At 40.0% G+C, this 13,203-nt stretch overlaps 1 protein-coding gene across 6 annotated transcripts in view; it reads right to left on the reverse strand.

Moving 5' to 3' along the window:
• LOC146789704 (sodium channel protein type 5 subunit alpha-like) overlaps positions 1-13,203 on the reverse strand; it is a 975,168-nt gene that overhangs the window by 95,870 nt on the left and 866,095 nt on the right. The gene's annotated exons all lie outside the window — the stretch shown is intronic.

Below are 13,203 nucleotides of genomic sequence, written 5' to 3' on the forward strand. Positions count from 1 at the left end.
CTAGTGTTTGTGACAGGTCAACAAACACGAGTTTGAACGGCACAGTATTACATTGTATGAACTCAATTTACATTTTCAGGTTGGACACACAGACAATATAGTATTTTTAGGAAGCAAATTGTTAATCAATGGAATTATTCCAAGTCTTGACTAATAATGCCATAATTAGAAAGACTAACATGGAAATTGACAAAATGAAAATGTATAACAGCTTGAGTATGCTATTCTTTTTTTTTTGCGTTGCTGTCTATAGGCTAGGCAGAAAATATACAATGACGTATAGATATAGTAAACATTGCACTTTATATCTATTTGCATCGTATGTACGAAAGAGGCAGGTTAATATCGTCAGCATGCAGTGTGAGACCAATGCACAGTGCTGGTTTTCCATTTCAAGGCCGATCACATACAAGTGTGTTCATGCATTCCAAGGCATTCCTGATAGGTGCAGTCATTCTCAATGAAAAACAATCATGTACCATGTATGCAATACAGTAGGATCAGCAAATCTCCATTTCCACATGCACGCGTGGACAATATTAGTGAAACTTTAAAAGATCGCATGAGCAAATATGTTACACATACAGTGCAGCAAATAACAATTTACATCACAGAACATTAGGTACCCACATCTTTCACAGTAGAAAAGGACATACTTAAAAGAATTTAACAGCAATCATTGTTCCTAGCTCCACGAGTGTTTCTCTAAATGGTACTTTCTGACATGAATGAAATTCACCAGTCACATAGGCAAACCACGAGGAGACTCTGCACATTATTTTAAAGCCATATTTGAACTTTTTGCATAGTTAGTTTAGCAAGCTTTAGGGCCATGTGCATTTTTTTATGAGATTTCACGAAACATCTGTTATAGGCAAGAGATCACCGTAAATATGCAGCTCGATTTTTAATGTTTGTAAAGACTGGTGAAATGTGTGTTAGGGTCTAAATAGATCTCTGCTGAAGGCTGCTTCCGGCTAAAAAAAAATGCATCACACTGCTTTTCTGCAAGACAGCAGAATGAGCATATTTTTAGGCATTAAAAACATTTACTTCTTGGACTATGATAAATTCACTAATATATTGTCACCTTCGAAAACATACTGCAGTCACTATGCAATATAGTCGATAGATTTCACTTCTGCAGAAATATGCTGCGGGCATTTAACTGCACCTGTCATCCAGTGTTATCTTAAATGGCCTAATATGGTGAAAAGGGAGATATTTAGCTCAATTTGTGAACACTGTCAGAGATCATCAAAATTATCAAACAGGGCAGATTTCAAAATTGGAACAATTTGACCCTTTGATGAAGAGCCGGAGACCATACTTTCAAGAAAAGATCATTTATTCTCCTTAGGGAATTTTCCTCCTGTTCAAAATCTAGACCCCCAACTTTAAAGTAAAATTATTTTGTTAGATTATCTTTGCAAATCAGTGATAGAAATGCTCTGCAGTGGGAATAGGGTACGAATACGGAAAAATGATCCATTTTTCCCTGCGGCTATCTGTTTGAACTTGCATGCGAGGTCTGTCCTCGGGTATAAAAGTCATGAGAGATATTCATCAAGTATTTTCTGTCGACCCAGCTTCCAAATGTAAAAATTACACTTAGGGATTTAAGGTTGACAAAAAACACAAAATCTAATAAACGAGATTAATACGAGATTAGATGCACAAAAAAAAATGTCTGAGCCTAATCTATATTCTGAAATTTTTGCATATTTTAATACATATTAAAATATTCGCTGTGTAGAAATTAGCTTTAATACCCTTTGCTTTTCCTCTCAGTTAGTACTCAGATTCTTCAATGCTTTGACAGGTTAGCATTAAAAGTCACTAATATCAGAAGAAGTGTATAGTCTTTGGTAGCCGTTTCTGGCAACATGTGCCTCAAAGTGATGATTATCTTGAATATTTAGCTAATCATTTCTCAAAATGAACATCTGCAGTGGAAGTTTCCGTCCACATTCAATGAGGAGTCAATTCTGTGATCACTCACTTAATTTACTAGACCGTTTATTTTGATTGGTTGTCGCACAGGTCTGGCACTGTTTGCTCTATGACCAGCTGGCATATTTCAAAAAGTATTAGTTGAACACTCAGAACTGCTTGGTAGTCCTCATGACAGCAGGACTCTGAGGAGGTGCGCAGGTGATGTGGTAATATTTTGATTGCTTATCATTAATGTTTATTAAGTGAGTACTACTTTTCCTCATTTTACTTCCGAACTATCTCTCTCCCACTCATTTGCGTGTTATGTCTTTAACTGTTGTAGTTCTATCCATGAATTATAAAATTGAATTTCCAGCTGAAAGTTAAGAATGAATGGACTTAGATCAGGGAAGGTCTGCAAACCTATGCAATGATACTCAAAGACCATTGCAAGTTCTCTCAGAATCAATGCAAGTTCTTGACCTCCATATTCTATTTTGTTTCCAGTGTTTTTAACTTTGATGCCGAGAGCGCGCTTAGAATCACCACAAATGTGTTGATTCACCTGCTAAAACTGAGGCACATATTGTGGCGCTCAGTGCATTAACAAAATAATTTTCATGGTTACCTTTTGTTTTCATTTATATTGAAGGTGACGGTCATGCACACATGCACGATGAGACTCTAAGATAGAAAGTTGGAATCAACCTGGGATGGTTTCGCCAAGGACATAAGGATGTGGCAGTTGCTCGGGGCGGGGTAGGGGGTGGTACGCCCATGTTTAGCAAATTATCATTGTTACATCTCTTGCTCAGGGGGAACAACCTTTACAACGCAACTTTTACAACGCACTACACTTACAACGCATTTTTTACAACGCACAATCCATTACAACGCATGACATTACAACGCATGACACTACAACGCATTTTTAAAAACTACCTTTACAACGCATTCCATTACAACGCATACTACCTTTACAACGCATTCCATTACAACGCATACTACCATTACAACGCATACCATTACAACGCATAATATTAAATTGCATTTAAGGTAAGTATTAGTTAAATTGCATTTAAGGTAAGTATTAGTAATTTTTACCCCTATACTATCCAACACTTACCCTACTGTTGCACCCCCTGGAGTTAGAATAGTAATTTTTACCCCTATACTATCCAACACTTACCCTACTGTTGCACCCCCTGGAGTTAGAATAGTAATTTTTACCCCTATACTATCCAACATTTACCCTACTGTTGCACCCCCTGGAGTTAGAATAGTAATTTTTACCCCTATACTATCCAACATTTACCCTACTGTTGCACCCACTGGAGTTAGAATAGTAATTTTTACCCCTATACTATCCAATATTTACCCTACTGTTGCACCCCCTGGAGTTAGAATAGTAATTTTTACCCCTATACTATCCAACATTTACCCTACTGTTGCACCCCCTGGAGTTAGAATAGTAATTTTTACCCCTATACTATCCAACACTTACCCTACTGTTGCACCCCCTGGAGTTAGAATAGTAATTTTTACCCCTATACTATCCAACACTTACCCTACTGTTGCACCCCCTGGAGTTAGAAAAGTAATTTTTACCCCTATACTATCTAATAATTACCTTAAATGCAATTTAACTAATACTTACCTTAAATGCAATTTAATATTATGCATTGTAATGGTATGCGTTGTAATGGTAGTATGCGTTGTAATGGAATGCGTTGTAAAGGTAGTTTTTAAAAATGCGTTGTAGTGTCATGCGTTGTAATGTCATGCGTTGTAATGGATTGTGCGTTGTAAAAAATGCGTTGTAAGTGCATGCGTTGTAAAAGTGTGCGTTGTAACGACATACATCCCTTGCTCAGCTTTCCATTGCTTCTGCATGCTCATAGGAGTTTTTAACGTCCATTGTTTAAAAATTTTAATTTGTGTCAACTTAACCAGGCTATTGTATTGCTTGGAAATACGGAACTTTGTGATGTGGCTTTAGGTTTGGTATTTTATCTTTTGTGGTTAAAGGGAACAAATTGTTATCTATTATTGTTTATTTTGTTTTCTTGAGTGATTTACTGATTTTAAGTCTGTTACTTTGATTGTTTTTAGGGCTACGGGATTGAATCGATAGAATAAAATGAAAACAAAAAATGTGAACCAATCAAGCACACCAATTTATTTCACAGCGCTATGATAGAAATGGTGCGGTCTGGTGTTTTTCCTAAAAAATTTAAAAGTCGCCCATTTTCCTTACTAGTTACCAATGCAGAACGTATTACACAATCAGCAGAGTGAGTGTGAAAGAATAGATATGACTTAGTTGCATTGCGTAAACCTTTCAGTGCCAGTAGTTCGTGAATGCAAGATGGATATTATAAGTGAGTCCACCTTAGGAAAAAGGTTCATGTAATGATTTAACTTTGATTTCCATAGGAGGCACATGGTAATTTTTTATTCTGATATTAGACAGCATGTGTATTCAGGAATCAGCATATCTCTCAATCACACTCTTATTAACTGTAAACATGACATTAGACACAACATGTAAAACTTGAACAAGAACAATATATACAGTTTTCTAACAATCAGATGCTTTCTACTAAAATGCACTACTTTATTGACACACTGGTTTGCATTGCTGATAACATCTGACCCCATTCTGTTGCTGGTTTTGATGTTTGAGAGTTATCAAAATGCCTTCCATGCTTTTTGCTAGCGATGCAACTATGTCAGAAAAAAGGAAGTGGTGTAATGTAATGAGAGATTGTGTGCAGATGGAGCCATAGTGATTCAAAGCAGATTGTTGCTCAAGGGAAGAGAAAAACAGTTCCTAAGCTGCTGAGGAAAGGTAGCAGCCAAGTGCTGATTGATTTTCAGTGGGATTTGGAAAATCACAAATGGGAGGACTCTCATACAAATCATGATGTGCATCAACAATTGTGAATTCCTCAAATGTGCAAAACCTCTCAAATTCACTCATGTTGTTAGCCTTTGTGCATCCATTTGAGGCCATGCAATCAGAGGGCAGCGCCATTTATAGATAGGCAAAGGTAAAAATCTTTGCCTAAAATAAGCATGTCATGGCGTTGCCATCAGACTCAATTTCAGCAGTCCTTTTTTCATTGATGGGTTACCCTATTTTTACGTCACCACTTTACACACTGCTCTGCTTGTTCTTGTTGTGAAAGAATGTCCAGTTACTTACCGGTAATATTCATTACTCTGAGTCGTAGACCTCCCCATCACAGTCATTAACTCAAGAGCGATAGCTCCTCCTCACAGAAAATCGAAGCAAAAACTCCCTTGGCCCATCCCTACCGTCCAGGCCACTCCAACAGCCTGTGGCACATAACCCCTGACCCACAGCAGCACATCCTGTTGTTTTTTTCTGTGGATTCGAGCGAAGCTCGCTGCTTTAGGTAACTGCTTACTCCAGTTCGTGATATACGGTAGGTTTGGGACTGGCTGCTGTAGCGACCGTTGTATTTGGGTTTGCTTGAAGTCTCTGCTATAGCGGGACTATGCAATCCTCGTAGTTGGGCCTGTTCTTCCCTTCAGGTAGCCTGGGGTGTGCCTGATGGAGGGAGGGGGCGCTGTTTGGCTTCCTGGGGTTTTTCTGGGGTGTTGCTGGTAGTTGACCCTTGAGGGTAAAGTCCCTGCTTTAGCGGCACCTCCTGGAGGGTTTTTTGTGTCGTTATTTACTGCGGCACGTTGCCGGCATGCCTGGGGTCTGGCAGTGAGGCCCCTCCTCTGGGGAAGGAGGGGCACTCGACGTTGTCCGCATTTACGGAAGTGTGAGGCGCGGGTCCCATTGGTGCAGGATCACAGTGTCCTACATATGGGCTGGAGTCTCGAATGGAAATGAAATGAGCTTTGGTGTGAATTTCGTGAATGCAAGTGTCTTTTTCTTCCAAAATGACACAGCCGTTGTTCTCGGGCCCGGGACGTGGTGTGGGGGGCAGTTTGTGCTCTCTACGATGTGTGTGAGGGCTGAGGTCTTTGCTCAGCTGTTTGAGATCTGATCCCTGATTCAGGCAGGCTTACATGGTTGGAACGGCTGCTTTTCAGGTATGATTGGAGTTTGTTTGGTGGCCTGGGTTTTTAATAGTTAGGGCCCGTGAGCATAGCTGGGTCTCTTGGCATAGGAATACTGTTGGAGCATTCTACTTACCTGTGGCTTGGACTGCAACTTGTTGTTCTTCTGGTGCTATACCTCGGGCACATAAGGACTGGGCCTGGTGGCGTCCCTGGTTTTTAGGTATGTTTTGGACATGGGGATGCATGCAAGCGGGCACAACATGTGCTCCCCTGTATGCATACACCCCAGTTCCATCATGGCATAGACTTAAAAGTCCATGTCGTGCAGGAACTGTTTTTGGTGTCCCATTGAGGTGCCCATTTTCAGGGTACCGCTGTGGGAATGTAAAAAAAAGCCCTCCAAACAGGAGGAAACTCTAAATCTGATGGGTGGCCCGACCACGGCTTTAGTGGTGCGGCGGCGGGGCGGACGCGGCACCACACCGCTAAACTAGTAATCAGACCCCAAGTGCACACCAAATGGTTTTCAGACCGGGCTTCATTTTGAGATGCAACTGAGGTACTAATCAGTCCTACTGTGAAACGTATGTTTAAAGGAGGTGAAAAAACTCCTGCTTAATAAATATTAATCTACAGTAGGCATTCTGTGACCCCTGTAAATGCATGGATGGAGGTCTCCAAGGGACAGAAGACCTCCATCGCTGTATTTCCATCACTTCTAACAGATTTGTTTTTTAAAAGAAGCCTGTGTCCCTCTGGGGGACAAGGACACCATTTAAATAAATCCTCACTAGGGAGGAATGACATCGGCGGAGCAGTCAGTGGTCCCTGACTACTGTTTACTCCCCCTGAGGGCACATTTCAAAGGGGGAAGTTGTGTGAGAGGGGCAGCCTCCCCTTTAAGAACCAGCTACCACCCATAGCTTTCCCTTTAATAACTAATTACCACAGCAAACCAGATGTTAGTAACTTATTAATGCAATTGCAACTACAATTACAGTCTCAAACTATTGATACATCTCATTGCTACTCTCAAAGAAGGACACCCCTTGCATGCCCCTTCCTGTTTGAAATTCAGAATCAATTGCAAACATTATCAGAAGGTAAAGTGTGTTCAGTGCAGTGCAACATAGCTTTTTGCATTCACAAAGCCTGTGACTTTGCCATATATATACGCTTTCTGACTACCAAAAAGTTTTGCACATGGATACCCAAGTTCATTAGCCAAGTCAATCAAAAACAATGTGTGGCTGATACACAAATGTAAATACACACCTGTATCATGTGTAGATCTATTTCTACAACTTGGTGTAAATATACACTTTTGTTTTGCCATTCACCATTTCCGAGAGGAGAATTACATCTAGATGATGACTTACATGCCTCCACCACCTCCAATGAGAAGGCGGTGCCTCTGACAACAGAATAACGAGTGTAACATTTCTCCTAGTAACTTCACACCTGTTCATGGAGATCTCTGCCACCAGGGTGAAGTAGCCGCCACTGGGAAAGTATACCTTTATTTAATAAAGTTATTCTTTTAAAAATATTTAAAATATGTTAATGTGTAATGTAAATGCTAAATAATGTACAGTAATTAATATTAACCTGCAGCTAGTACAATAAAGTGCTATCTTACATTGACTCTTCAAAACTAATAGAATTCATTAAATATTTTCATTTAATTTTTAAACAATGATTTTTAAAAAATACTCACCCTCTCAAACATTTTTTTTAAACTGTACTTTGCAAATTTTCATTAATGTACATGCTTTTTATATGTTTAAATGTAAGTTAAAAGGTTTACTTTAATTTTTATCACAAACATGTAGAGAAATAATTTAAATCTCAAACTAATTTATTTAAATTACCATCCATTTTTTTGCTGTTATTTTAATTCTGTGCCACCATTGTTTTCTAGGGGAATGGAATTTTTGATGGGAATTTCTATGGCTCAATGTTATCTCCTCACCCATTCTGGACATCCTAGTACCACCCAAGTATGACCATGTCAGATTGGATAGCTCTGTAAGAGTTGAGGGTGGTATAGCATGCATTTACTGCCTCTTGCTCACATTGAAACATACACAAACTGCTCCAATATCCTCTTGAGAATACTTGGGTATCAAAATATGGAGCAAACTCCACACAATTTACCATCCCTCAGGAAATAACCTTTCATCGAACAAGTAATGAAGACCATCTCTACTCAGACCAACACACCAACCACATCTTCCTTAGGGATTTTAGCATTCACTCGAATTACCCCATACTTAACTACTTCAAGGCCTTCCTATCGGACCTCAACCTTACCCAGCCATGCAATGGCCCAAAGCACATTAGTGTCTCCACTCTCCATCTAATCATTGCAAGGGATAATGTCATACAACTGGATTCCACATCACCCTGTGATTGGTCAGATCACTACCTAAATGGAAGATAGACAGGAACAACTTCTTAAACCCATACAATGGTCTAGAGACTTGAGAAATATTCATCTGTTTTAACTTCTATTAGCAACAAACTCCTCCCACAAACATGACAAATGTGAATGATCTTACCGAACATTTCATCCAATCCACGTCAGATATACTTAATACAATTGCTCTGAAGCAGCTAAAAAGACTCCAGTAGACACATCAAAACCTAGTTCAAGAGCAACCTTAATGAGGAAATGCGGCACTTGAGACTCACTGACAGATCATAGAGAAGCTCTCCCTCCTTAGTTCACCTCAAGTACTCGAGGCCGACAAGAAGCTCCTACAACAAACACATCCGAGGTTTAAAAGCAGAATGCTTTAGGAAACAACTTGACAATGCCAAAAACAGACCCAAAAAACGATTGAAAATTGTATTACAACAAGCAATTTGCAAATGTAACCATAATTCTGTGGAAAATGGGTCCTTGCCAAGCAGGGATGAGCCTATTTCATTGAGAAGACTAGGAAGATTGAATCAAAACTGCGACTTGCCTTCCAGCGTCTACTAAGCCAGGTCCGACACAGTCTCTTCCCAGTGTAGAACCTGGTGGGATTCCCTTGTTCTGATTCCACTAATAAAAGCAATGCTACTTGGAATGCCTTCAAGTTTCCTGATGAAGCTGATCTACTCAAAACAATAGCATCAATAAAACCTTCTAACCACTTTAATGATCCCCTGCCTACCAAGCTTATCAAAGAGCTTAGATCTTCCATTCTTCCACTTTGGACTAAGATTGTCAATGCACCTCTCTCTCAGGGCTTGATTCCTAATTGCTTAAAAATAGGACAGGTTACCTTCAATCCTAAAATGCAAATGCTGACCTGTCTGACCTCAACAACTTCTGTCCTACTACCAACATCTTGACACTAGTAAAGTTACTAGAGAAATGAGTGAACTTGCAACCCCTGCAAACACATTGAGGAGTTTCATCTCCTAGACCATTGCCAATCTAGTTTCAAAACGGGACACAACACTAAAACGGCTCTAACACACATTATAGATGATGCCCTGAGATTACTTGATCAGAACAAACCTTGCCTGCTCATTCCACTTAACCTCTCCTGTGCGTCCGATGTGGTCAAACATGACAACATGAATAATCTTCTGGAGAATAGGATGGGGCTTTGTGGTCTTGTTCTAAACTGTTTTGCCTCATTCCTACATAACAGAGCTCAAATAGTCAGTCAATCAAACCATTTCTGACAATTATTGGGTGCCAACTGGAGTGTCTCAAGGATCTGCACTCTCACCCAGGTTATTCAGCTTGTTCATGGAACCTGTTTTCTGAAATTCTGAACCATTAAAACATCCAGTACCACATATATGCGGATGATACACAATTGTACTTGAAAATGTCCTGACCCGAAGATTTCAAAACTCTCAACTACACCTTACTGAAGACCCAATATTGATCAACCCGGAATCACCTTCTGCTCAACACACTCAAAACAGAATTCCACTTGATCGTCCCCCACAATCACTTTTCCCCCATAGAAGAATGGCTTAAACAACTTACAGCTCTCAAATGTGCCCCCCTTCGTTATTGGCTCTACTACATCACTAGGTATAACTTTGGATATATACCTAAATAAGCACGATCATATCAGTGAAACCACCAGGGGGGACAATTACCACTTGAACACAGGAAAGAAAATTAAATCCTTCATGCCACCTGATGACATTCAGTTAGCAGTCCAATTCCTAGCCGTCTCCCGATTAGATTACGGGAGTGCTACTCTCACAGGCGTACCCAAAGCAAGGCTGGTGCCTTTAAGGGCCAAATTGAACTTAGATGCTAGGCTCAACACAGGTTCTAAAAAATTAGACCACCTTACACCAGACCTAAAATATCTAAAAAGGCTCCCGTTTGAAGCAAGGATCCATCTGAAACTAGCATGCATGGCACGCAAGGGCCTTCACCATAACGCTCCTGACTACCTGGCCAAAAAAACTCGAACTGTCTCATGGTAGTCATTCCTTAAAAGCGCTAACTCCCTGCTGTTGAAATCACAGAAGTTCAGCAAAAAGAAAACTTTCAACCACTACATCTCTGGTCTAGCCCCAAGAATATGGAACGCACTACCTCCTGAAACCCGGTCAAATCCCTTGACTACCTCCTTCAAAAAAGAAGTAACGATGCTCCTGTTGAACAGGTTCCTAAAAGAGTAGCCTTGCAGTCACTCAGCATGACTATTTACCTGTGGACACTCCCGGAACTTGGTGCTTGAATCTGCCATGCCGATTGTTATATTGTATTCTATAATGCTGCTTACTTATTCCTTCTTGCATTTTTCCTTTTATGTATGACTGTCTTCTTTTTGTTCAATGCTCTGATACCCTTCACAATATATAAACTCCCCAACTAAAATAAAATAAATATATGTGTTGCAGTAGCAGTGGCTTTCAATGCGGGATGCTTCATGTACTCCATGGTTGGGCTAGAGTATATTTAGCATTGTAGTAACTTTAGAAGCATATTTTGTGAATTGGAATGTGTGTGGGTATTTTGTATTGGCATGTCCCTACCAAAACCATGCTTAAACATTTCCATAAACCCAACCCATTTTTAATAACTATTCCCCATTTTCCCAACACTTCTCCAGTCTCTTCCACATTAACTACAAAATCATATCTCTACATTTGTGGAAATTTCTGCCAACATTGCAGAGATATTTGCATGAAATAGATAGGATAGGCAGAGATCTTCGGTTGTAGGTAAGTAAACTGCAGTTTGTAGCACTACTGGAGTACTACTTCACACACTAAAAGGGGCAGTTTGTCAAACTGCCCATGTGTGTCCGATAGGACCACATGCTCAATATAAACACACAGGTCAGTGTGGTGAATAATATATCTTTCTCCGACTAAGGTTGTTCAAAGGCATCCTCTCATGTGTTGTCCTGGACCTCAACAGAGTCATAATGGGCTTGCTATTAAATATGAAGTTAGGCTGTGTCATGCTTTTTAAACTAGCCTTCGTAAATACTTGTTTGACAAATTCTTGCATACTCATTTCTTCCTTCAGTTGAAGAAATTCCTATACCAAAAGTGAAAGGCTCCATTAATACCCACAAAATATGAGCAACAATGTGCCAGCTCTCCACCTTGATATAGTAATTTATTATTGGTACTCTTTTTGCCTCCCTGCATCATCAGCAACATCAGCTCATCTAACAACCTCCTTCTCTCCACCTTGTATTCAGATTTGGGAGTGACATAGTTTAAAGATTTGCAGTTCATGCACCAAAACATTGGAACTTCTTAGTGACCTAAATAAGCACTTTTTCAACACTCCTATCCCAGTTCCTTATAGGAAACCTTTAGATACCCATCTATTCAAGCAAACCAAACAAGAAGAATACAGGGACCCCTTCCCTATTTTACCTGCTTTCAACTTAAAGGTGACTTACGGGGTTAGTTAGAGTTTGGCGGATGTGTGACATCTACCAAAAATCGTTCAATTTCCCATCCACTCCATTTGGAATTTAACCATGGCACATATGGGTCTGCACTCTAAATAGTGTTGACTGGACAACTGTCCCACATCCACCACGTTCTAAATAAACCCCATAGTTTGCAGTCTCTACATTTCAAGATACACAAATAAAATGCCATTTCTTTTCTAAATTTGAGATGAGAGAAATCCATCTAATAAAAGAGACTTTCAAGTCTGGACAAATATTTCGGCCCTTGTTCATTGTTACACAATGTTCTTCATCATGGTATTTTTTATGCCCTTACTGCATTATTAATTGCAAATTTATCACTAAGAACAAATGCTATGTAATTATTCATTTATTTTATTCTGTAATGAGGAGTCTTGGACCTGTCATTCTTAGGGTGGTCTTCCACCAACTTTTTGCCTACTTACTGCCACGTTTTGCTGTATCTTTTTGTTGGTCTTAGGACTCTGAGCACTTTACCACTGCTAATCAGTGCTAAAGAGCATGTGCTTCTCTCCTAAACATGTTGACATTGGTGTATGCCCGATTACCATATTTAGTTTACTTGTACGTCCATTGTACAGTGGTACACCGTGTCACCTTGGACTGTATTCTAAATGCTACCAGTGGGCTTACACCACTGGTTGTGCCACCCACACAAGAAGCATTTCAAACCTGTCTCAGGCCTGCCGTTGCAGAGCCTGTGTGTGCAGTTCACTGCCACTTCAACTTGGCATGTAAAACCTCTTGTCTAGCCTTTAACTCCCCTTTTATTACAGATAAGTAACCCCTAAGACAGGCCCTGCATGACCCTAAGGACAGGGTGTTGTAGCGCTAAAAGGCAGGACATGTACTTGTAAGTTTTACATGTCCTACGTTTTACATGTCCTGGCAGTGACACACAGCTTAATTTGTTTTGTTCACTGTTGTGAGGCCTAACCCTTCCACAGGCTAGCATTCAAGATTCCTTAAAACACATTTTAAGCTGTAATGTCCGATTGGAAAGGAGTAGCTAATTCATGTTTATTATCTCTGGAATGGTGGTGATAAGTCCTCTTTAATGGCAAAGTTGGATTTGACATTAGCATTTTAGAAATGCCACTTTTAGAAAGTGGGCATTTCTCTGCTCTTGCTGTTTAGTGTGCTCTGCAGTATGTCTGGGCAGGGTGACAATTACAATTTGTGCATTCCCTCTAGACAGCTACGATACAGGAAGGGTTGGATGTCAGAGGAGATTCACCTGCATTTATCTGCATACTGACAGCCTTCCTGGGCAGGAAGTGGGAGCGGTGGCTCACACTTA

This window comes from Triturus cristatus, chromosome 10 (genome assembly GCF_964204655.1).
Source record: "Triturus cristatus chromosome 10, aTriCri1.1, whole genome shotgun sequence".
Classification (NCBI taxonomy): domain Eukaryota; kingdom Metazoa; phylum Chordata; class Amphibia; order Caudata; family Salamandridae; genus Triturus; species Triturus cristatus.